Genomic DNA, 26,917 nt, shown 5'->3' with positions numbered 1-26,917 from the left:
GTTCTGGGAGCTGGCTGCTGTGAGGATCAGCCAGCGCTAAATAGTCGCTTTCCAAATACAGGGGTGTGAGTAAAGCTTGTGTTCTCCCAAACTGAAGAGAAGGAACACAAATCTGCCATTAGCCTTTATGTTAGAGAATGTATAAAAATGCTGTACATTATAAAATATTGGCTATCTCATCAAAAGTAAATGAGGTTTTGCCAAAATCTCAGAGTTTAAGAATAAGACTATTATGAAAATCTCGATGCTGTTAAGAATGAAATCCCTGTGGAATTATTAAAGGACTCTCTGATCTTCAGGACTATCATAAATATTTCTTTATGTAATCCTTAATTTACTAGCGTTATCAGGTTTATGGAAATACTTCAACAGTTACACTTATTTAAAATGAGAGCGTGTTAAGCTCTAGTACCTTTGAATATGTATTTTTTCAAGTATAAGTATAGCTGATGTCATAATGTATTGCTTACTAGATTAATACTATCAAAAGTAATGAAGGTCATTTTTTTCTTAAGTGATGTGTTTTTTTGGTCTATTCCAATTTTAAAATATTCCGTGTAATACTCAGACTTCACTTTAGAATGCTGTGCTGCCTTAGGTGCTCAAGTGGGCACCTAATGAAGGAAGCGCTCAAAATAGGACCATTGAAAACCTGCAACTGAAAGCAAACTTTAATCCAAGGTTCTTTTTTAAACTAGATATGGTCTGATCATTGTTTTATTCAACATCAAGCTTAAGAATTATGTGGAATACCTAGAAGGTTCTGGGAATGTATCATATTCATGTTAAATCTTTGTGCATCCTTCCTTTTCTTTTCCACCTGCTCCATATGACAGAAAGGTCCATGTCATAAGTCGAGTTGGACCACACTTTGCATAGGTTCTCACAGGCCGCCTTTTAATTAGGCAGAAGAGTTGCTCTCAAAGGGCAGCTTGTTTCTTTTCTCTCAGGGATGAATGTGTTAATGCTGTTCCTATACCTCAAAACCAGTGTCCACCTTAAATGTACAAACAGCAAGACAAAAGGAGCATATTGCAACAGAATCGCTAAAAAATTAATTAGTATTAATACTGATTTATATTGAGAGAACATTTAAATTCAAAATTCATTTCAAAAGCTTGCACCTGGCTTTCTTATAATACCTTTATTCTTAGGTGAACAGGAGCGGGGAAGAAAATCAGGATAATTTCTATTATTCCAGAGGTGCTCAGGTCTTGTGGAAGTAGGAGATGTAATAACAAACTCGTTAATATTCATAAAAAATGGTAGGAGTAATTCATGGGAGTAGGACAGGTAATTCAGAAGTATATCATAAAGATATTTGTTTAAGGGTAAGTTATGTATGTACCTTAAAGAACCTTAGAGCAGATAATAAATTTAAAACAAGAAGGCAGTTACCTATCTTACCCTGCATTGTCTCAGTTAATCAAGACTGTTTATCCTGTATTTTTTCCCTAACCAAAAAACGGGGGGTTATTTAGGTGAAGTTTGCGGTTGTAACTGTTGAACAGCAGGTGAGTTCCAGTGCGAGACCAAAGCTGTGATGTGAGGAGTCGTGAGCGGTGGTGAAACACCCACAGCCGGCGGTTCCCTGCGGATGCAGGTCCTGCGCTGCCCCGGGGAACACAGTGAATCCAATCAAATGTACGTGTGAGGAAAGTTCCTGTTATGGAACAGGGTTTGCACAGAGTTAATTCAGATAGACTCCTATATGGGCAAAAATAAGTATATAAAAGAAAGAAATAATTTCTGAAAAATCTGAGCTCTAATTTTAGCTTAGAGAGATCTGCTTTCTCGCTTTGAGTACAGATAGTGTTTTCTTTTTTCCCCTTTGCGTTTTTTCTGCAGTGTGTATTAAAAGATTTTAAGGCGGAGACATTCTGATAATAAGTTTATGCTGTTCCCACCTGAATCATTGAATTTGATTGGAATACCTAAGTGCTCTTACAGTTCTTAAAAACTTTAAATCATATACAAATATGTCCACTATCTAGCACAAGCAGTCCTAATACAGGCAAAATTCTGCTATAGCAGCAGAAATAAATATTACTAGTAACCGGCTGCTTTATAACCTTGTGTTTGGGCACCGCATAAAACTGAATAAAAGAAATATGGCCTTGGATCAGTTGCTGACTTTTTCTATAAAATACTGAATTGAATTACCCTCATCAGTGTATGGTACTTCAGTGTGTTGTGGTGTTGTCTGTATCTTCAGAGTTTCCTCCTCCTTAGAATTTGTGATTTTGTAAGCACGACACAAATATTCCAGGAAAAACTGCTGTAGATGAATTGTGTCCTAGATGAATTGCCATAGGTATTTTAAACCTGAAAATTAAAATAATGAATTTCTACATTGGTAGAATCAAAGAAACTGCCTATGTTGGTTTTTTGTTTTGTTTTGTTTTTTTCCTCAGAAACTTTGTCTGTGCATTTATGGATAGAACTGCAGAACACTATACTGAGATATTTCTCAGTTTTGGATCCCTGATGAGTTCTGTATTTTTCCAGTGGGAAAGAATTTCACAGTACTCTATTTTTAGGGAAATATTGAGGTGGAAAATGTCAGTCTGTTTCTTAAATCTTCACAGTCAGTGGCCTTCTTTTATTCTGACTTCTATATTGTAACAGATTCAGAGCTCTTGAGATGTAAGGTTGCCTTTTGAAAGTAATTTTGTGTGTAAATGTCTGTGCGTGTGTATACATATATGCACATACACACACTTTTTTTTTTTTCTTTTTTCCTTTTTTTGGCCAGAAGGTGTTTAAAGCATAAGATAAGTTAGAGCATCTCAAGGGGAAGATGAAAGCAACTAGAGATTGCGACACGTCATTCCAGAGTAACTTTTTTGGTCGAAGAAATAATTTTGAAAAGTAACTCAGAAGTGAGTATTACTCTGAAGAAAGACTACATGGATTTTGAAATGATGCAGTAGAGCATCAAAACAGTTATAGTAATGGGTTGCAATTATATGGACTTTGAGACAGCTATCTTCTGCTAATAATGTAGATCTTTCAAACACAGTGAGTTATTTTTAACAATTACAGAATAGATTTCTTATAACTGAAAAGTAGTTCAAGAGAAACAAATTGTACTTTTTCCACCTCTGCAGTGATAAAAAGATTTAACACAGTGAAGTATTCATTTCACCTCTTGAAAAAAAGTACAGAAAAACTATAGAATATCAAATGAATTGAAATTAAATTTTCAAGCTATTAACTTTAAAAGTGGAATCATGACATAAAACTCATTTCCTCTTGCTTCTCAAATAGGCACTGTAATTGTTATTAAGGGTTTTTTTTTTTTTTAGGAAATGTTTGGAATGAGCAGACTACAATGTGTCTGGAAATCTGCATTAATGCAGCTTCCTTGTATCACTAATTCTACTGTTGCTGTAAAAACAGCTGTCACCTTCTGATGTTATTCTGATTTCTCTGAACTATAGGGACTGGAAATAATCCACTTAACCATTACTGGGTTGATTGCAAAGTTCTTGAACTTGCTGGAGTTTTCTCATCTAGTTCATGTCCTTGTTGTCTGTTGAGGTGACTCTCGTTTGTGAGCAAGAGGGCTGTGTTGCTGCAGTTTCTGGTCACTCGAGTGGTGGAGCAATGTGCTAAGCAATGAACAGTCGGGGCCAAGTGGATGGGTTGTGTCCAGAGAGTTTCCAGCCAAGCACTTAAAATGCATAACATTGCAGGAGTTAAATACATCTTACAGAAGATACTACCTGGCAAACCAGGACAGATTAATGTCAGAGATTACTAAGTACACAGAAGCCACATCTGTCTCTGGAAGTTATGAACCATGCAAGTGGTTGAAGACTGAGAGAGAACCTGGGAGGAACATCACATATGCTTATCCTCTTCTCATCTACTTTTTAGAGACTCCAGTTTAGCTGAATCTTTCGTTTGACCTAATGTGTTAATGTGTTTTTATGTTACTGTCTTTGAAAGATATTGTGTAATGAAACTATTCACAGAGGTGGTGTTTTGATGTAGAAAATTCGGAGAGTTGCAGAAAGAGAAAAAATCGTTCCTTTTTGTTCAGAGAGTAGTTGTGTGCCAGGAGAACAGCTTCAGCTCCAGGCACATAGAAGTCTTGCTGCCTCAGTCTCTTCAGCTTTCATTAGATCATTGATTGCTCCCAAATGTTCTAAAAACAGTTCCGTATGGGAGACTCAAGCATTGCAATATGGTAGTTTGCTTACAAGTATTTTACACGTTACGGTTGCTAGCAAAGTTAGGAACTTAGGAACTCTTTGCTATATCCTTTGGGAAGGATGGGTACATGAGAAGAGTATGTACAGACCTTAGTCCAGGCCCATCTAGCAAGGAGCTGGTATATAGAAAGTGTGATTGTTGTTGCCAGAGCCACTTACTTCCTCTAATGTGTAATTATTCCATCCCTTTACAGAAGGGGAGAACCTGATTCCCACATACTTTATTGAGATTTAGAATATTTTTGTGGGAGGCTATGAACCAACAACTGGCCATGCAGGAGGTAGATGTTTATTTGGTTCCGCTGTAGCTGCCCAGCTCAAGCTTAGATGCTTCAGGGATGTTTATGTGGCTCAATGCATTGCCATGTGGGTATCCAAGCAGCTCTCCTTGAGCTAAGGCACAAGAACTGTTTTATCTACACTAGTAAAGTGCTTTGCCTGAACAAAAATGGAGCAAGCTACTATGTCAACAAACTCCAGTTTGAATTTATTGCCCTCAGGATTAGAAGGAGGATTTGCAAAAGCTAGAGGTATATGAATGTTGGACTTGAACTTAGGTGCCCAAATCCTGCCTTCTAACTCTAGTCCCTTGTTGAGAATGCAAGCCTGCCTGAACAGCACAGTGGAATTGGAGATACATATATATATATATTTATTTATCAGTATATAATTGATTTTCCTGCTCTGAACCAGCCTACAAACTTTATGTGACCCTGTGCAGATTTCCAGCAGGTCACAGGCAGATTTTAAAATCTGTCTGTAAAATGGAAAATAATTCTTCTAAACAAAGTAACAGAACAAGATTTTGGTTTTCAATGTAAGACTAAAAATGTGATTGTGGTGGTTAGCTTTACAACTTGCATATTCCAGGCTAGAATTAGTTATGAGTAAACTCTTATAGTCAAAATAACTAGAGGTTAAACGATATTGGCCAGCTTTGCCAGGCATCTCTTTAGGGATTTGTGAAGTAGTGATAGCCTGAAGAAGTGATAACCTTGGTCTGATTTGGGGGTCTCTATAGTCATAATAAAAATACTCCTCAACTGATTAGGCATAATAGTTTCTAAAATTAGCAGAATGTTATCCATACTACACTATTTTTCTGCCCCCTGTTGCTGTAGTTTTCTCGAATTAGTTAAACAACGTTGTCATGAAACCTTTAACTTCCCATCAGTGTATTCCAGTGAAACAGGGCTGACTGTCTTGAGGCTGACATGATGCTTATTCTTTCTGATTTCTACATAGAATATAAAAATGATTCCAAATTAGGACTAAGACCCTTATCCTTCAGTTTTATTCTGCAAACAACCTCTACTGAAATCTTTAGAACCTTTATTTAAAAATACAAGTCTTCATTTTGTTTAGATTACTTCACTAATATAAAAAGGAAATATATATAAAATATACATTCCCTAAATGGTAAGCAGAAATCCAGCTTATAGTTGGAACTTAATTTGCTGACAACCTTTACAGGTATGCGAATCAAAAGTCACGGTCTCTTTTCCTCCAGGGGACAAATTTCAGTGCCATCTCATGCACTAATAGAAGTGAATTTTGCTGGTCTCAGCTCACTTCCTAGTAACTCCAGTCCATATTAGATATTACAATAAAAAAAGAGGGAGAAATTGACAGCATCTGATACTGAGAGATCGTGGAATTGAATTAGCTCCTCAGTCAGGATTGAGGTCGTTGCTGGGACCATGTAGCAAAATGATTTTATTCTACGGCCTTTCACAGTAGCAGTATCTGAAAGCCAAAAAGTCCCCGTGCTTCATGTTCAACTGTGTCGGGAAATCCAAACGTGTCAGAGCAGACACGCACAATACAGGAGTTGCAGAGCAGAAAGGTTTTTCTGTAATAGATATTAAATGTGCAAAACCTTGTTTTCAGAATGGCATAAATTTAACTTAATCTGGAAGAAGAGTGTTTGTGGTTGGCTATGTTGTGGTTTAGGACAGTGACGACATGGGAGCTCCTCTTGTACCTTTGTTGCTCATCGTTACCCAGGATGTTTTGGGCTGTGAGTGTTTCACTCTGCCCCCTCCTTTCCATCGGTTTCAGGGTTAGAAATACAGTGAGAAAATGTTCGTGGGGTACTGTACCATACAGGACAAGGTAGGAACCTCCTCTGCTTTTAGAAGTTGAAATTGCAAGCCCAAATAAATGTTAAATAACTAGCATTGAGTCTCATTTTTTTTTCTTGAAACATATTCATGTTTAAAGTTAGCAACTTCATACAGAGAGATGAAGATGGACTATTATATCCTATATCCTTTATGAAGACCCTTACAAGTTGTTTTACTTAAATAGCTCTCAATGATTTGTAGCTTGAGGAGAGTTTTTATCATTCAGGAATCTTGATTTAAGGCTTCCTGCCCTTGTTCATGCGTTCAGTAACTTTGATACTGTAGTGAAACTCATCTTGTGTAATTACCTGCACAGTTAATTGCAGACAACTATTTTTGATACAAGCCTAAAAATTCTTCCTGTTCTCAGAACACAGAATCCCAGGCTCCTCTGTTATTTGAATTCCCTTCTGTCCACTTATATCAAGGCAATAATGCAGTCCAGGATTTAGTTCCAAGCCTTGTTCTTTTAATCTCCTTTCCAAGTGTATGGAGGAAAAAGCACTAGCAAGTGTTGGATTAGCTGCTGCCCCGGGAGCCGCTGTGCGGCCGCTCTTGGCGCGCGCGGGGCGTTCGCCTCCCGTCGGCGGCGCGGGGGGTCTCCGTGCACTCCCGGACCCGCCTGCCGTGCCGGGCCAGGCAGGGGCTGCGCCCGCAGGGAGGGACCCAGGCAGAGGCAGAGGGGAGGCAGCAGCATCGGCAGCACCTGGTTTGGAAGGAGGGGGTGCTGCTTGCTCGCGTCTTTTGGTTATGCCCGTTTAGAGGCCTGCACAGTTACAGCAGCTAGGAGAGAAGCCTCGTAGCATCCACTCAGCAGAATGAAACGCTCTGTCCTGGAGGGCTTTTTTTGCTGCATCTGACCTTTGTTAAACTGGTTTCAGCTAATCGCTTTGGGGTGTTATCAAGTGAAGTGTCCATGCTGCACTTTATATTTTTAATATTAAAATGTAAGTGCTTTTGCAATGGGAAACACCAGTCCCCTGGCTGATACTGTGCTACTGGTGAAATTCATTTACTTCAAGTCAAAATGTGTGCTGCTAAGTGTTTGTTCAGCTTTGCCCCTCTGTCACTGTGGTTACTGGTGGAAGCCAGCTTTCTCTAAGCTAGTATATATTTACAAAAAGGCAAAAGAAAGCTAATTTCTTGGGGGAGCGGGAAGAAACTCAGATAATTTGTTAAGTTGCATCAATGAATGAGGAAAGGGAGATGAAGTTCTTGTTCTGGTTTTAAAGTTAAAGCTGTAAGGTTAAAGTTGAAAAGATGAGAATAAATTTCAAATTAGAAGAATAGTTATGGAGCTGATGAATTAATCAGTGTCAAAAATTAAAACGTGATTGTGATGCTGCATCTCAGAGTCAGAATATGTGGGATGGATGTGAATAAAAATGCTAAGGTTTACTCACATTAAAGGTATCACCCTTTTTGGGTGGATAGAGGATATAGCTCATAGTATGTGCATAACTTAAATGCCAGAAATATCTGATAATTCACAGAAAAATTAAGGCGCTTATGACAACAGAAGTGTTTTATCTGTGTGGTGGTGAGCACTGACCCCAAGCCCAAGCACCAAACCAGTTCAGCAGCCTCCCAACTTCATTTGTCCCTCTACCGGTTCCTAATCACAGTCCCTGGGGGGCTCCGGTATGGGACACGTCATTGTCACTTTTGCAGAAAATCCAGACAGTCTGTAGCAGCTTCTCTGTAGGCAAGACTTGCACTGTGGGATTTTTTTTATAATTTTTTCTTCTCTTGACAGATACTCGTGACAGGTTAGCAACGATTTTGACTACATGCTCCATTTTCTCTGCATACCGAGGCAATTTGCTATCAGTGCGCTTTGTTATTTCCTCTGCTTTGTCTTTCTGACCTGCAAGGTGCTTCGTGGCAGCAGCTATTCTTTGAATACAAACATTTTGAGAGCTCTGCAGGCTGTCGCTGTAGGTTTGTAGTTCTAATCTGTAAGAACTAGATTTCTGTTTAAGTGCCCATTTTTGGCTGCCGGCCAAGTTATTGTTTAACACTCGTGTTCCACTGACTGTGTAGTATCACTGTTCAGCCTCCAAATGATGAGGGCTGGATGAACTCAAGATAACCGGGATTTTTTTTTGCACTGTGTGATCATTTTTCCTGCAGCATTAAGGATTCCAAAATGTGCAAACACCTAGAGAACACTGCAGCATTTATCTTTTCTGGAGACCTCCCAACCATTATAAAGGGACATGGGAGCCTTGTTTGAAAACGCATTGTATTTTTGGTTGCTAAAGGATTTTTTTTTTTGAGATAATTTGTTTAGGAGTATAGGTACTATTAAAGGAATTGGAGAGAGAAACACTATAGCGATTACTCAATTTTCTACAGTAATTTAGGGAAAGCATCCAAAATGACTGAGGATAAAGCTCTGTTAACATTACTATTAATATATTTGTGAGAACTTGTGTTTGCAGTCTGTCTTTTCTTATACTGAGTATAAAACTGAGTTAATAGGTTTGCTCATGTGAAGTATACATGGGCTTTTTATTCAGAGTTAATACTCTGGTTGTTTTTATAATTTTGCCCAAGATGTACCAATCTGATTTGAGGGCTTGCCATGGATTTTGTTTTTTCTTTTTCCTTTTGCGATGGTTTCTCTTTCTAGCTGCTTTTTTTAAATGTCACTGTGATAAGGGTAGGCTGTTTAGGGGGACTCGCTCATGAGACTGACATAGATTTAAACAAGGAGATGCTAAACAGCCTGTTGGCTTTATATATGAAGACTCGCATAAAAAAGAAAAATGGCCAACCAAGATTCCGTATATCCAGGAAGTGAACTCAGCTCATTTTTATGGCTTAGTTCTTCTTAATGTCTTATGTAATACATGCCTACTTCTGTCCGATTTAAGTGCCATATTTAAATGCAATTAATAAGTAGCTGGTAGCTTAGAATGGTAGTATTCCTGATGGGATCTAGCACCTCAGTGTGACTCTAGACCCTTTATGCTATAGGTCTTCATTGCATTCTCTAATTAGAAATTCTCATTTATTAAGTAGCAAAACTTATATACTGAGTCAAAAGCAGAGCTGGAATCTAAATGTGCACATGTTGATTTCATAGCCCCTCTTCTAGCTAGTAGAGGTTGTTGCTGCTTTCTGGTTTTAGTAGTCAATAATTCTTTCAGTGTTTCACTAAATGCATGTGTATTAGGGGAAGGAATGCATAGGCATCTACAGACACACAGTCAAGTACAGACTGAGCAATTCAAATCTGCAATCTAATAAAGCCATTTAATGCTATTCTGATTTGCTAAGCAGCGCCTAAGCTGAACAATCTTATCAGATTCAGCAGCTGCTCTTTTGTTGAGTCACAGGCTGAAATATGGGAGGTAAACAAAAAATGAAGCTAAAAATGCAGAAACAAAGACCCGAAAAGCTTGATGAGGGCTGGCTTTTTTTCTTTTTTCCCCTCCTCCTTTTCTTCCCTCTAAGCTCACATCTACTCCAGTTATCAAGCCTCTGTTGCTTTGGGGGCTATTAAGGCAATAGCCATGTGCATTTGTAAGGGAGTGACTATATATCTGCTTTTTAACCAAGGCAAGAGTCAATGGCTCGGTGGGTATTTTGAGGAGAAACTTCTGCTTCCTGTGTTTGTGCTACTCCTGTAGGCAGACGTCAAGTGTGGGAAGAATCAGAGCTGCCGCGGGGCCCTGGATCCTGTGCGGGCGGCAGAGGGAGCCGAGTTATCCTGGGCTGTGGGGATGAGCACCCGGGCTGGGCGGCTGGTGGGCGCCGGGCTCTGCCCTGGCTGCAGAGCAGAGGGGCCAGCGCTGCCGCCTGCGCTCAGCCCGTCCGCCGCACAGGGCGGCAGGGCATCCTCCTCTGCGGACACACAAAGCTCTCTCGGACACGGTTTTCAGTACTGGTTGCTTCTTGACTTCAGTTTTCACCATAGAATAATGGTTATTATCAAATTATTTGTCCTCTGTGACGATTGGCAGTTACTTGTCCTGTGGAAAGAAAAGACATACCATTTTCAGCTTTATCTGGAGCAAAGTAGCCTTTTTTTTTTTTCCTCTCTCTGATGAAGTAAGCTCGCTTATTTGAAGAAGGTGACATGGTTGGGACCATCTCTGTGTGTTTTAAGTCATAACCCTAATATAAATGATTCCTTCCATTTTCTGTATAAGTAAAGTGCATTCTGTGCAAGGACTTCAAAATTTTTCTGGAGTTCTCTACCTCTTTCTTTGAGGTAGAGATAAAAGTGATAAAATTTCAATAAATTACGTAGTTTAAATAAAATCTTACTAGTAATAAAAGAACCTCCCCGTTAAATCAATTTTTTTGGAATCCTGTGACTGAACCAGTGTCAATAATTTGCTGGAGGGCTTGTGTTTGTAATGTAATGTTTGTAGTCAGATGGATTTATTTATTGACTTTTTAATAAAAATAGCCAAGAGGCTATGAGTAGCTCACTTGCTATTTGCTGTTTTTTTAGAGGAAGATACCCACCTTTTATGCCCTTTTTATGCCCTTTTATATCAGAAGGGCATAAATTGACTGATTCCTAAATGAAACACTAAATATTTCATAGGGGAGACTCTCTTTGGTGGGAAGGTGGTGTGTGCCACAGTAACTGTCTCTTGGGTAGAAAGCAGACTTGTCTCCTAGAACTTTGTCTCTTCCTTGAACTCAGGCTGTTTCTGTTACCACATTTCATCTGCCGCCAGTATCACCATAGCAGAAAGTTGTGCTCCAGTGGGAATACATTGATCATACCTGGTTTTGCTATGGTTTCCAGGAATGGGTATCTGTGCAGCTGGTGAGACTCCGTTGTAAAATCTTAAAATAATCTGTTTGTTAATCTTGAATTAAATTGAAAACTGGAAGAAGCATCAAACCAGTGATCTCATTACAGTGAGATCATTATGATTATTATTGTCAATTTACTACTTTCTACATATCCATCAGATTACTAAGTACTAACAGTTTATGTTACCGGAATGCATTCAAGTTGCATTTAAGTTCTTCCAGTTGTAGTAACCATTAGCACCTCTTTACCTTCGGAGTTGTTTTGGTGTTGCCTGTAAACTCACATTACAGGTGAGCGCTCCCAATCCCCCGCTCCTGTAGTTTCAGAGGTGGGAGAGCTGAACTATAGGTGTTTAAGAGCCTTCACAGAGCAGTTAATGCATATAATGCATATGTAAAACTTTAAATAGCAAAAAATCTCTCTGCACAAAGCAGACTATAGACAGTGTTAGGAAATTGCAGTGTGCTTTCCTTTACAGTCTGTTACAGACTCATTACTATCTCATGACTGTTTTCATACTGATTTGAAAAGCTAAAATTTCCTCATCCCACCCCATAAATTATCCAGAGAGTAGGAGTATATCCTGATAGAAAGTATGGATTAAAAGAACAAGCTTGCAGCCTCCGCATATTATATCAACACTCAGGACAGACACCCAAGTTCTTCATGAAAAGGAAATCACATTTGAAGTACTCTTGTATTCATAATCTCTTAGGTGCTCTCAGGAACCTGGGCGCAATGGTATTTTAATGGTGTGCAGTGATTGGTTGTGTGGAGGAGGTAAAATTGGTTTGTCACAGATCCAGGAGTGATAAAGCTGATTCTGAAATGGAGATAAAGGCCTCATGGGGGGAAAATGAGAGTTCCCTCTAATATAAGAATATTTAATACAGTAATGCTCATTCATTTTAATTTTTATGTGCTGGTTCTTTTCTGGCCAGGTGCAGCAGAGGTCAAATGCTAGGAGACAGTTTCCGAAGGGGCTTTGTGTGTGTGTGTATATTTTGTTGGTGTTGTTATTTTTTGGTTTTCATGCTTATGTTATCTCAGAACAGAAAGTCCATCTTCAAGCATCTTTGCAGGCATCTGCAAACCTCCAGTGAGGTGTTAGCTTAAACTGCTTGTGAAGAACAAGTGATTGGCCTCAGACATAGGAAAGGAAGGAAGCCAAACCTCTACATAGATGTGAATGCTGCAAATGGTAAATAATGGCCTCCAATAATGACCTAACACCTGGGCACTTAAATAGATGCTTCCTTTTTGTCTTGTGTTTTGTTTTGTTGTTCTTTTTTTTTCTTTTTCTCTCTTCCTCATCCATCTCTTCCATCTCTGCTGAGGAGGGCGTATTTACAATCATATTGGAAAAAAAAACCCAAAACTTACAAGATAAATTAGCTATTAATTAAGAAAAGTTCAACCATTAGTTTTAAACTGGTTTTAAAACGTTTTAGATTTAGAGGAAAAGGCAGACAATTGTATTCCTAGTGGAGCGAAGTCACAAAAATGTCATCTGTTTACTCATAACCTTCTCCTTCCTTACCCCCCATTTCATCAGACAAAGTGATATAGAGCTATTTGAAAATTTCTAGAATAGGCAAAAGTAATTCTGCAGTCTGAAAAGGAACCTTTCTCTCAAGCCATACGAGTGCAAAGACAGAGGAAAACGGAACTTCAGCTTTATCAGCCATATCAATATTTTACTGCAGTTACAAATCTCACAGATGCCAGGATATTTTATGTTGCCAAATGTTGCTTTTATTTTGCAGCACATGTTGTGCATTCTTTTTTAGAAGTGAACACATCTGCTATGAGTTCTTCCAATATCCATTTCTCCTTCTCTGCAATTTTGGCTGTGAAGATTACAAAGCCATAAATCTGAGCCATTGCAAACACAAAGGATCTGATTTACAAATACGATTAATCTTTGTCTTTGCGAATGCTACAAGCCATGCAAGGAAGCTAGGGAACCTATGACTTTGGAAAATGACATTTCCTACCTGTTGCAGGAGACTCAGTCTTGGAGAGAACTGTGAAAATCTAAGTCCTTTTCTCTCATATTTTTGATTTTGTGTTAAAGGAAGGGAAGTTAGTCTTGAACTATAAATTCTGTTAATGAGTGAGAGGAGTAAGTGGTCTGATGTGTGTGTTTCTGGTTGATACCCGTCTGCTCTCCACTGATGTTTCTCACTTAGACTAACTCACTTGTCGCTGGTAGAATGTAGCTCGATGCAGAACCCTCTATATTGCACAAACTCAACCAAGCACTGATTCAAAATGCTCCTTCTTAATCATTAGCCAGTGTTCACTTTGTAGCATTGGATCTTTGCTACAATAGCACTTTTGAGAGACACAGAAAGAATCACAGATTTGAAGATCTCCACAGAAGGAGCCTCCACAGCCTCTCTGGGCAGCCTGTTCCAGGGCTCTGTCACCCTCACAGGAAAGAAGTTTTTCCTCACATGGAGGTGGAACTTCCTGTGTTTCAATCTGTCTTTTCTTGAAGGGGAGTGGGTAGGCTGGTGACAGGGTACCAGAAAAGGTCTATGAGCTTGCAGATAACTTTGGAAAAAATTCACACCAATTTTTTTTTCACAAAGTTAATGAGTAAGAGGAATTGGGGTACTTGGTAACCTCAGCATGTTCTTGGAAGATCTAAATTTAATTACAAGACAACTAAGTCGAGAGTTGAATATTGTTGTGGCATACAAAAATATTTAGTTTGCTCAAAATAATTTATCTAATTATATTTCCCTCTTTATTTATTTTCCTCACAAACTGTCTGCCTTTTGTGAATTTAGGTTGGGATTGTCATGGCCATCAGGTCCATGCCAGCTAAAGGCATCTCATGTCACTTTCTGATATGTGCTAGGGATTGGCTTGGATTGTAAAGTTCAGCTTTGGGTTAATAGAGACCTTATGACCATCTAGCCTGATATTTCATGTTAAATAGCCCATACAATGTCATCTTTACAGAACTCAGTAACATGTTTTAATGACTCTTACCTTTCAGAAAAGCATTAATCTGGCATGGGGATCAGCAGCTCTTTGTTGTTTTTCTCTCCAGAAACATCTAGGTATTCTTACAGAGCCTACTTTGGCCTTTTTTGCCTTCCTCACCCGTAGCGTAGAGGGAAATTTAAGTTACCTTGTTTTTTTCCTCACTTTCTGCTGTCAGGTGAAGTTTCAGAAAAGGAGGCACTGTGTTGGCTTAGCTAGTCCAAGTGTAAAGCAGCTAAAAAATAAAAGTAGTAAAACATTAAATGTTAAGTCTCTCCAGTTTCAGAAAAAAAAAAATCATGTGTATAAAGAGCTAGAGCCGCTAAGCTCTGCTAAATACTAATGACCAGTAGCCACTGGCTGTTTTTATTTTAGCTGGTTGTTTACATTTGGCTCTTTAGTGGTGAAATGCATTAGGAACCTCAGGGTTTTTTCCCCATAATGCCTGAAGTTAGAATTAAAGTTGCAGCAGTATGAGCAGGAGTTAATTCATTCTGCTGTTAAGCCTTCAGTTACATGGAGGCTTTATCATTCATTGCTAATAAATGGTATTTATAGTTGGCATATACCTCCTGTAGCAACAATAACAAATGTGTTGCCTGAGATAACCTACTTTATATAGCTGTTAAAAGGCACTTTTCATTCAAGTTCCACAATTTAAAAAATTCATTATAAACCTCTTGAATTCTCCAAGGACTGAAACAATGTGTGAAGCTGGAGGTTTAAAGTGCAGACCATTTTTTTTAAAGGGGCTCAGAAGAGCCTGCAATAAAGATCTGATATTTAAGTATGCTAAACACACAGCAGCTCCTAATGTGGTACTTAGATCTAGATTCTCAAAAGAGTTCAGAAGAACCTTGTGTGCCGAGAGCTGTGGAAACACTGGCCATGTCACGGCAAGTGCTGCTGGGGACATTACACTACTAAAATACTGCTAAATCTACCTTTGATTTCTCTAGGTCCTAAGCACATTTAATGTCTGCAGCTAAACAAAGATCTATGCGGGAATATTTCCTTTTATCTAAGAACATTATTACTCCATGGTATCCCATAATTAAAATTAAAAAATGTATATGCACGTGGGATAGCATAAGATGCGCACAAGCTTATAGGAGCAGGGAGTGCTGTGCGTTGTCACTTGTTTCAAAAGGCAGCCGGAGCAGGGCCGGGGATTTTGCTATGTAAGCACAGCCGAGAATTCTGCTGGAGCAAGACAAAAGATGGAAATTCCTCCTTCCCACTGGAGGCTTCTGCCTCTGCAGCACTCAGCGCTGCTGAGGATAAAAATAAGCGGCTGTGGCCTGGCAAGGGAGTGGAGGAAGTTTTTATTCCGAGGGTGTCTGACACACTTGAGGCAGCTTTCACACCCGTCCGCATTGCCAGATCTTGAATCCGCTCTTTGTGTGGGCACTATCCGGCTGAGACGGTGCGGCTTCCTGGGCCAAGCAGGGGAGATAGCGAATGGGCTGGAAACGTAGGAAAACACAGAAATACACAAAAACGCACAAATGCAAACGCAATCCCTGCCTACCAGCTGTAGCATGAAACCTTGGCTAGCTAGCTATGGCTTAGTTAGCTAGCTCTAGGCCAGGAAAGCAGTAACGGTAGGTGTGTGTTGCAAAGTTGTATCGTACTTGTCAGGTAAAAAGCAAGGACAAAAGTGTGGTTAAGAGCTCGAGTCCTTGGTGTGGCTCTCCCTGGTGCCGTGAATTCGGGTGCCTCCGTGCACTGCTCGCTCCCTTTGCTGTGCATCAGTATTGAACTGTAATATTGTAGGGGCTGCCTATTGATGGAAACTTAAATGAGCATCAGGGAGCAGCCACAGACTTTGCAAGGTAATCTGGCTTTATTTATTCCTTTGCTTCTTAGATGCTGTACTTTTATATCCCGTTCACTGTGATATGTATCTGATTAGCAGGGAAAGATTAACACAAAGGCTGTCAGACTTCTACACGTTAGTACTCTGAACAACCAGAAAAAGCTTTCAAGGGGGGTGCCAAGCAAGGGAAGAAGATACTGAATTAATGATAGTATTGTATATGACAGTCCAAGGGCTTAAATTTGGGGAAATTTTTGCCAGCCCAGGGACAGCTCTGTGCATTTTGGAAGGTGCAGCAAAGGGGCAGCTACTGACACCCGGTGAGAGGCACTTCTGAGTCCTGGGGCTGCCTGCAGATTCCAACAAGCAGAGCAGGGATGCTGGAAAGGCACCGTAACGCATGTGTGTGGGATTAGGGGTCCTAGGCTCTAAAAATCCTGTTTGATTAAATGCCACGTACAATGGTGATAGTGAGGAGGTAGTTCATATTCGCAACTGGGGAATTTCTTTCAAATCTTTTAACTATCTAAAATGAGATTACTGTGTAGTGTAAATTGGGAATTTTGTTTAAACTGAAAGTTCCTTAAGGTAGAAAAGACACAAGAATCTGATCTCAACATAATTTTCAGCTGGAAAAATAAGATGGCTAGCAGTTTATCTAACACACTTGTTCTGACATCCATGGACACTTTTGGAAGATGAAATGTGTTGTTCCTTGCTTGCTTAGGGACCTTTGGGGTTTGGGAGGAAAGTGCTAATCGAATGCAGTTCTCTTTATACGACAGCCCTTTTTTGCAGGGGTTGAGGCTGATGCTTCATGACTGCTGTGCTTGTAATTAGCAATGCACCGCAGACGTTTTATACGAGTGTCCTATAAACAGCCGCCTGCGTTGTCACAAGTGCTCTGCATTTGCAGCTGGCTCAACACAGTGACCGGGGTTTGGCTCCGAGCTGAGGATTCCAGGCCTTGATGTATGAGACAAAAGCATCAGAGAAGTTTGATTGACTTCCTAGTCATTACTCGGATCAAAGGGTTGGTTTGTTTGTTTGGTTTTTGCATCAGATTGCTTTATTCTGCCACCTGGGCTGGGTTATTTATTGAAAGAACTGCATGCAGAGATGCTAAATTCCAGGGAAAACTCAGTGATCCAACATCAGTCTCTATTAAGTAACAGCTGAATGCACTGCCATTATAGGGACTTAAGCACAAGTTTATCTATTTTTCCTGGGGAAAAGATTTAGCTTTCTGGGTCATCCTTGTCTGCAGGCAAATTGTATTTCTCTTTTTTTGCTGTGGAACAGTGAGGCTTTTTGGAGTGTGGGTGAGAAGTCCTACCAGTTTTAATAACGTTGCTCCAATCCTGATTTGGAGTGAATAGGCAGTACCTCAGTAGCATAATAGTTGACAATAGTTTGGGTGCTGATGGGTCCTTCAGGGTCCTCATGAATATGTATGTAACTTTAATGCAAAAACATCTAATATTTTAAGAGGCTTATATCTCAGCAATTCCATTTGAGATGAAATAGATTTTTTTTTTGAAATTACTGTGACTTTATAAAGCAAAAGACAATCTGTTAATTTATATTTGTGAATGGCTGTGTCTGAAATCAGAGCCTCGCCGCAATACATGACTTCTTATGGAGCTTCTAACAATATGTTGTGGTAATGACAATAATGACTCTTATTTAACCGCGCAGTGTCTGTCAGTGTGTTTGAAGGCAGTGAGCACGCTGGGGCTTTGCAGGGTGCCTGAGCAGACTCACAGGGCTCGGGTCCGGTGTGATGAGCGGGTCTCAGTCTGCGAACGCCTACACCCGCGCATGGCTGTGGTAGCTAGAGCTGTCCCCGTGTTCCTCTCCTCCCTCCCATTCAAAAAAAAAGTTGTTTTTTTAATGCAAATAGGCTTCCTGCCTCCTTTTAATATCCCTTGGAATAACACTGTTTTAGGCGGCATAGCTTTAACTCAGTCTGCTTAGTCTTAAGATCTTTTCAGCTCTGTTTTGCCAGCTCTTCAGAATAAACTATAATGAGATATAGCTGAGAGATGATCTCAATATATCACTGTATTCTCAGATAGGAGCTAATATAAGATGCCTATTCAGAACTTCTGTATTCAGGACACTGAGATTCCAGCACTGGATATGCTACAAATCTTAGCGTTTAACTAATATTAAGTGACTTTAAAACTAGTCTTACAAAGACATGGTCATATTGTACTGTGAACTTTCATAATAAAATACCCTCAATCCTTTAACTGATGAATAAGCAATAGTGAAATCCAGTATTTATTTCCCTAGTGCTGTTGCTGTGTGATATGCTAGGATGGCACTTTTTGGCTGAACAATAACATGTTTGTTACATCCTAGAGAGGTAGCAGCTAGTTCCAACTGTGATTTTTAGGTTTCTGAGTCACGTAAATGGGAATTTGAAGAAGGGTCTATCAGAATGCTTGGCAGTTATATTTAATCTACCTTTGTACTGTGTGCTTGCATTTTTTCCCTGTTTGGTTTCTGCTTTTTGCCCTTACTAAACAGAGAGTGTGTTTGTCCTTATTTACTTCAGGCACATGCATTTGATTTTCAGATAATAAGTCTGCTGAAGAACATGAACCTAGACCATTATAAGAGGATAAAAAGAATAACTTTCATGCCAGTTTGATAGCAGGGTGTAATCTGCATTTTAATCCCACTACAGGTGTCTTTCCTTCAAAGTATCTGCTTTTCATCCCCCCCCCCCCCCAGTTTTGCAATGTGTTTTGAAGACCTTGATACCACCATGATTAATTCTTGTCACACAATTGAATAAATACCCAGAAGAAAAGCAAAAGTACTATTTATCCAGAATCCAAATCCATTCCTCTTGCAATTATGAAGATTTGTGCATCGTAATTAGACAAAAAATAAAAGGATCTATTCTTTGGCTCACAAAACGTAGGTTATCGAAGATAAAGAGACAAAATCTGAGAAAAGCTATTAAGGACAAAATTATGCCTAAGACTACACGATCATAGGTAGACAGATGTTAGCAGCAAGGTAGCAGATGTCCTACTAGACAGCAATAAATACACTGGAGGCAAGTACACATTTCATAACATGGGTTTAGAAAATCAGTTGAAGATGCAAAAGATATTCCTCCTCTTTTGCCCAGTGAATAAAATGACCTTTATCCCCCGGACGAGGATCACATATGGTGCAGAATCACTAATGCATTCAGAAAACTAATGATGTTGAAGCGTTTTCCTCAGAAGATGCGAGTTTTGTGATTGCTATTTTATGATTAGGTTTTGTAATTATGATCAAGTTCTAGCAGTTCCCCCACTGGAGATGGAATCTTGCCGTAGGGCTGACACACATAATGAAGTGAGCAGGTCTGCAGGAAGAGCAGCGGCAGTAACGTTGGTGTGGCACAGGGTCACTGTGCCCAGAGCAGCTCCGCAGCGCAGCAGAGAGGCTTCACCTCTGCGGGCCTCGTCCCGTCCCCTGCAAGGAGGCGACCAGAGAGTGACACATTCAGGAGCTTGTGGACTTGACAGCTAAACTTCACAAAACTGAAGTATTGCAGAGAGGGAAAAACAGGAGAAATATTTAGAAGGAATGTGATTGTTTGATACCAAGAGTATGATCGGTATGCAAGAAGAGACTATCTTTCATTTAATGTATTCCTAAACAGCAATTTTGACCACAGAATTAAAAAAACATTCAACTTCAAGTGATTAAGTACTGGGGTATTTTAAGTTTGCCTCGTAATTTTGAGAATCAGTTTGCTTCACGAATATAACAAGACTCCTATAGTGCAGACTGGCCCAGCTGAGATCTCAATCTGCTGCTGCCTGGAAGAGTCGAAGAGGCTCTGTCCAAAATGTGCCTGGGTAACGTCCGTGTCTCCCAGGCGCCGTTACATCAAACAAACATCAGTTGTCACTTGTTAGGACCATTAACTAGACAAGTCCAAAATAAAACACCGAGCAGCAAAGATACATCTTGCATTCTATAAATTGTGTGGTCTGAGAATCTATTAAAGCTGACAGAGAAGAGGGCTCTGAGTTGGTGAGCAGGCTGATTACACCTCGTTCCTTATTCCCTATTGACTTTGGTTATGCCATACCTTTCCATTTCCTAGAGAAATAAATTAAAAGTCAGAAGTAATTTGCCTGATGGAGGGTGCAGGTGGAATTTTGTTCAGAAGAGCATTTGCACATTGTGAAATCCAATTTAACCCCTTAATGGGGTATAGCTTATTTTCTTTTGTTGACAGCTTTGTGGCAGCTAAAATAGGAACCTGATTAAATAGAGACAGTGAGAGATTGAGGTCTTGTTCTAACAGCAGGAGGATCAAGGCCTCTAATCTTATCTCCCAGCACACTGAGATGAGCTGAGGATGTTGGCAGCGAGATAAGCTTGGCTATTTTGAGCTATAAAAAGACCCCAGGAAAAAAGAAGAGGTATGAGGTGGGAGGAGAGAGTTTTCACATACAGAAATGATATTGCATTGTTTAAATACATTTGGGTCAAGTGCTTGGAATGTATTAGACCTTATAGAAGCTGCGTTTTCATTTTACTGTATGGGTGTACATCAAAGTACAAATAATAAGTGCTCATTCCCTCTTTGCAAAGAAAGTATGCGTCTGCATATTGCTAGATATAATTCATAATTTATAATCTACCAGGAGCATAGTAATAATAGTGGAGGCCAAGTGGGAGGAGACCACTTCTGGCAAAAGTGGAATTGCTTCTTCTTGCAATCAAACTTGAAAAATATTTTGAATGGAGCAATAACATCAAATCGCCGTGGGAAACCTTTTGTCGGGTGTAACGCAGAGCTGGCTGTAGAGTAAGAAAACAGACCATTTGCTTATTTTTTTGCACCCCTTCCCAAGCCCGTTTAGAAGTAGCCAAATAAGTGATAGAAACTCCTTTCCTCTCCTCCTACATATAAGGGCATTTTTGTACGTTATCTTCTCATATCCTGTCCCCCATTAAATTCCAGGATACTTGATAAAAATGAGAAAGAATGGAAAATGGGGCGGAGGAAAAAGAAAGAACTGAGGTAGAACTGCTTATAATTAGCTTTCTTTTCCAGAAGAAAGAAACGCAAGGGAAAGGACAGATAAAAATAAAAGATACGTAAATCAAATATTGCCGCAATCTACTTCTTTTAAAAGAATATTTTCAAAACTTCCAGTATTGCAATATTTTAATGGGGAAAAGTTTTAAGAGAAGTTAAAATAACTTTATTTCAGCTGTGGTCCTATTTTCTCATCTGTGGAGTTATGCTGGTTCACCTTCCTTAAGATCTGCTAGGCATAAAAGATATGAGGAGTTTGATCTTTATAATATTTTGAGCAGGTTTTCAACACTCTCTGACCAAAGGGCGTCAGGATTAGTCTCCAATATTAGCTGGCTAAATGAACAACTGTAATCACAAAGGAAAGTAAAGCAAGGAAATAGCATTCTACGTAGCAGAACTATTCTATTCTGATGAAAATATTGCAGATTCAGTGGCACTCTGGACTGGAATGGATTTTGAAATTTATTTATTTTTTTCCCTCTAATGTAGTTCTTATCTAATGCATAGTCAAAACATGCTTTCATCATGTTCATTATTTTTTCTTGCCTTGTATTGCATAGGAAAACAGTGAATTCAAAGGGATAGGTAATAAATACTGAAAGAATGATTTCAGGAGTTTGCTAAGGTCCCTAGCATATCATTGCACAGTTCTCAGTGGTCAATGATGCGCTGATATCCCAAACCTAAAGTGCTTGCATTTGCATAAATATTTTGCATTGCATTTTTTCAGGGGGACCTTTGCAATCAATGCAACTGAGCATCCTAGTGAAGCCTCAGTAAGTGCATGCCAGGTTTGAAGTTTCTCTAGGTTTATATCTTTCTTTTTAAGTGCCTTGGAAGAAACATTGTTCTAAAACACTTGCAAATTTTTTGTGTTCCTATAAGGCTTTTGGAGGAAAAAAAAAGGGGGAGGGGTGCAGGGAAGAAAAACTGTTTAGCATTAATAACAACATCAAGTCTCGTAGGAGACTTCAGCTTTTGGTGCTTCTTTTTCTGGTATCTTCAGGGTAATACAGTAATAAATTACTAGTAGCGGTTTGACTAAGTAGCTTATCATTTACTTAAATTCAGCTTGTGACTTAGCACTGTCTACTAATATCTACTAATATTTAGGATTTGATACTTAAAGGTTAGATTGCTTTTAATTGGGTGACATTGAGCTTGAGAGCAGGCTCTATTAACCATGTGCACTGTTAAATGCCAAAACCTGCCTCAAAGTACTTTACGTGTGTAGACACAGTAACCAAATGTGGTACTCGCTTTGTCCAATACTGAGTCCGGATTGAAATCTTCAGCTCACTTTGTGAAAATCTCACCTACGTATAAAATTACAAAATCTGTACAATGTCTAATTAATTTGAAAAAAAATAGACCTTAAATAGACGTGAAGTATGTTTCTCCTTAATTTCAACTTTCTTGGAATATTCCAGTGACAGAGTTTTAGCTGAAGCCAAATTATGCTTGTTGTTTTTCAGAAGTACTCCAAATATTGTCATTTGACAACATGCCATGGCAGACTGCAGTGCCACGGAGGAATTGTCTTCTGAAAGGAAGTTTAACAAGTCCGGATAAAAAAAATAGTAACTGAGATAATGGTGCGGAGAGTTGCTATGGGGATAATCATAGTAGAAGCCTAATCTGAACTGTGTACAGTGATCAGTATTAAAAGGTAAGACGGGCAATCAGGAGAGGAAAGTGGCAGGTTGCAGCTCTCTTATCACATAGGTTGTACATGATGCTGTCAAATTGATCAAATATGATATTAGCACAGGCTATCCCTGGAATGGTGGTTGGCATTATGCTCCCTCTGTAAATGAAGTACCACCTCTGGGAACTATGCTTCCCAAATAACCTCAGAACCAACTACACTTCCACTAATAAAATGTTTCCTTGCCACATTTTGCAGAATGTTTATAAAGAATTCAGGGGTGGTCTTAGATGAAATTTTAATGTTAAAAAAAGACAGTGACACATCATTACTGTGGCACTACAGCTAGAATGATTTTGGCAAAATCAGTGTTCCCTAAAGACCATGTCAGTGATTGTGGCTGCTAGTATCAAGTGAAGTAGCCCTGCCCTTTGAAATAAAGGCTAGGCACAAAATCATTTGGATCCCTGTATCTTCCATAAAAACTCAGCCACCGCTCAGCATTAGCCACAACAGAGTCCTGAACTGTTCTCTGGATGGCCACAGCCAGCTTGCAGGGCTTTGCATCAAAAGAATTTGTATCTAAAGAGCAACCTGTTTTTAAAATGGAGGCAGATATAATGTATAACCAGATGCAAGTGGATATTCCTTGCTTTGCTTACTGATTGCCATAGGGACTCAGGGGTTCACTGTTTGCTATGCACTAGCCACTATGTGGCCACTTGGAGCCAGTGGGCAGGCTTAAGCCTGGGCTGAGCTGAAGGGCAGGAGTGACCCTGCGGAAAAAACGCTGCCCCGAGGCAAGATTCCTCACCACAGGAATGCCCCCTGAGTAGCAATTTAGTTATAACTGCAGATGCAAAAAACGAAGAGTACTAGGAACTTCCATTTTCACTAAATCAATTTTCTTGAGGCTAGAGGTTATTCTGGTTCTCACTCTGATGATACATTGTGCTTAAGGGAATTGAAGGGCTTTGCCTGGCTTCTTATAGGGATAAAGAGGCAGGAAACACCCTTTCCCCTCCATTTCAAGTATTTTTCACATGAGCTGACATTAATTTGACCCTTAATTTTTAAAGGCCAAACATTAAGAAAGGTAAGAGGTAATACATGCTTTGGTAAGTGCCATTTAGCTTTAATTACTGATGGAATTGCTATGTAATAATCATATGATGGTAAAATATTTTTAGGAGTTTGCTCATTATTGTTGGAGTTTTGCCACAAGCTTTAATGGAAGAATGACAAAATCTGTTATTTTCATAAGAAAATGTATGCATCAGACCCTTGTTATTAATTCTCTGATAGGAGTGAAGAAAGATTGTACCATCTCAGCAGTAATTATAGGGTATGTAGATTAGTAAATCGTCTCCAATGACTGAAGTTGCAATAATGTAGTATTTTTGAGAAAGACGTGGTTTTAGTATGCACGTGGAGAAAAGACTGAGCTTTACTTTGTTACTGCTGAAGTGAAGGTCAGAAACAAAGCCCTTCCCTGCTGGGGAAGGTTTTAGTCAACTATTTAAAGGATCTACCTGGGGCTTCGTCTGCATGTATGTACCTCAGTGTCGTGTTTTCTGTTTGGATTTCCTTTCTTTTGGGTTGTATAAATGGCAGTTGAACTTGACAGCCTTCAAGGAAGATGCTGCAGTACCAATCAGGGCAGCTAGGTTGGTTATAAGCCCTGTGGACAACCACCCTTGTGCCCGAACTGCAGCAAGTGAATAGCATTTTATTTACACAACCACCATTAACTGCAGCAAGGTTGTTTTTTGTTATTAGATTGTCCTTGATACACAAGCTGCTTTTTCAGAGCACAGGAGTTCCACCATTATCACAATCAGGAGTGTATTACTGTCTGGGAGGGTCAACACTTTTCTGACAGGCTTTGCTCTTCATTCACATTGAAATGGTTTTATGGAAATGGCAGCCCATAAACAGAGATGATAACATCTCTGCAATATCCATTCAAATCACAATTACTTGCACAATGCAAACCTGCTACCAGGTGCTGGGAAAAACTGTGCGGATCTGTTTCATGCTTTATTCTGAACAGCCTGTCTTGCCCTGTGAAGCTAATAATTTACCCTAAAAGGGAAGAAAGTGTTTAAAGCAGGTGTGATTGTCAGCTGATTAGCATTCATTTCTCGTTGTAACATCCTGAGAGGAATATTTTACACTCTCTTTTCTTCCTTAGCTTTAGACTGCTTGAGGTACCAGTGTTAGCAATGGCCTTGCAGCGTAAGCTCGCTCTTGCTCACCTTTTGGACGAGTATGTATCCATTATGTATATGCCAACAGATCCCATCGCGTTTTGTGTGTTAGCTATTACATTATATCTTACGTATATATTAGACCTAGAGCCAAACAGTTGTGCATGTACACACACACATGCTCAGTGTGGGGATGGCCAGGAAGTGTGATTGCCCTGAGAAATGCTGCAAGGAGACGTAAGTGGCACCTAAACCCACTCAGAGCACTCGGTGACTGCTGGCAGGCCCAGGCAGGGGCTGCTCCAGCACGTTCCAAGGGGTCACTCAAACGATGACGGAGAAATTGGCTGGTTACAGAGCACATAAATACAGGGGATCTGTGGAAGAGGATTGTTTGACCCGCTTCCATGAGTGCTGCACCTCGTTGCATCTTGATGTCATTCTCTGTGGCTAGGAAGGACACTCTGATGGTTGCTATCCTCTTTGTAGTCTTTCATCTATATGTATTTGCATAATTCACCCTTAATTAAGAAGCCAGGGATCCAGAGATCACTGTAGTCCTAACAATACTTTGCAAAGAGTTGTATTTTCATTCTGATTAAATTTTAATCTCTTCAATGCATTCTGAAGGATTTTTCCCCTTTCAAGTAAACAAATACGTTACTTTACAGAAATCCTAAACCCTCAGTGTGCAAGTCAGATTTCAAAACAGATTTATAGTATAGTAACAGATTACTGTTGTTTGTTTGTATTATACCATCTTTCACCTATAGTGTCCTACAAGATAAAGTGTTCACTTGGTAACAGTAAAACTTCCAACAAATTAATTGTTAGAAGCCTTTGGAAGATAAAGAATATACAACGATGGCAGATGACTCTCTATCCCTCTCTTTAATTTGTTTTGGGCATTGATTATAGTGCTCATAATCAGTGGAAGCACTGTTGAGAGTTGAATGGGCTGTGGGCAGGCGCTGTGAAAGAGTCATTTAACTGAATTCTATTGTGCAGGAGCCCAGATAGGCGAGCGTGAAGCCTTTGTGAGGGGAATTGAATGCTTGCAACAGAGCAGTTCATAATGTGGTTTTGAAATTAATTCACCTCAATGTTGGGTTGACTCTGAGCCACACTCAGAGTTCTCGTCACATTTAAACTTGGATCTCTGCAAGCAGAATTGCTGAGGTGGGCCTCAGCAAAAGCCACGTCCCTTCCTGTGCTGTAAACATGCATGGAAGGCATAGAATAGCTTTACAACAGAATAGGAATTCTCAAGTCTATGACTAGCCTAAAGATAGAAGAATGAACAGGGCTGTGGAGTTTCAATAGCTTTGCACGCCGCAAACATTTATTCTGAAATCATTTTGATTTGCTTTGGTTGTTCATTGTTCATGGATGGAGGATGCTCTTTGCATGGTCCTTCTCAGCAAAGTGATAAACCGATAGAGTTAAGGATGACAAATACAATTGCAAGTGGAGGTGTGAGGCTTTATGAGTGTGATGATAAATGCAATATGATACAGACCTTTTATTGTACAATTCACAGCAAAACTCAGCACATGTACTGGCCTGTTGTGTTCCCAGCTGAACTCGAGGTATGGTATGAACACATTCACCAGGTGTACTTTCAAAGTCTCTTTATGGACAATTTTCTTGTGAAGTAATAGAAAAAAGTGCTTCGATTTTCTAACAGCCTGGACCCTATAACTCTTTGTAAATGTGATAATTATGATTAGAGGGAGCACAGTGGAATATTAGACCCATGCTAGGACTTAATTACCTGCACTTTCAAATCAAAGGACAATTAAAACTACATTCCTGTGGTTTAGATAAACAGGAAAAAACAATTCTAGTGTGGAGCATGCTCGCTAATTTGAGTTTCAGTGGTGGGGGCTGAGCCTGTGATATACCCAGGGGCTTCTGAGTAGCTCGTTTTGCCCCTCAACAAGCTAAGTGCAAGGGTGAACGTCCCCATCCTCCATCTGCCGGTGTCCGACCTGGATGTGCCAGTCCCTGCTTCGTCCTGTTCCAGTCCCAAGTCCCTGCAGGGTC

At 39.7% G+C, this 26,917-nt stretch overlaps 1 long non-coding RNA gene across 1 annotated transcript in view; it reads right to left on the bottom strand.

Moving 5' to 3' along the window:
- Positions 1-268: 268 nt before the first annotated feature.
- LOC148593462 (uncharacterized) overlaps positions 269-26,917 on the bottom strand; it is a 624,849-nt gene continuing 598,200 nt past the window's right edge. The window contains exon 3 of the long non-coding RNA XR_015913713.1: positions 269-284. This is a non-coding gene — a long non-coding RNA (uncharacterized LOC148593462). The remainder of the gene's footprint in view (positions 285-26,917) is intronic.

Source organism: Tinamus guttatus, unplaced genomic scaffold (assembly GCF_059628265.1).
Source record: "Tinamus guttatus ecotype Peru unplaced genomic scaffold, ASM5962826v1 Tinamus_guttatus_pri_ptg000389l, whole genome shotgun sequence".
Taxonomy (NCBI): domain Eukaryota; kingdom Metazoa; phylum Chordata; class Aves; order Tinamiformes; family Tinamidae; genus Tinamus; species Tinamus guttatus.
The sequence above is the reverse complement of the archived record's forward strand: the minus strand, read 5'-3'. Positions and strand labels throughout refer to the sequence as shown.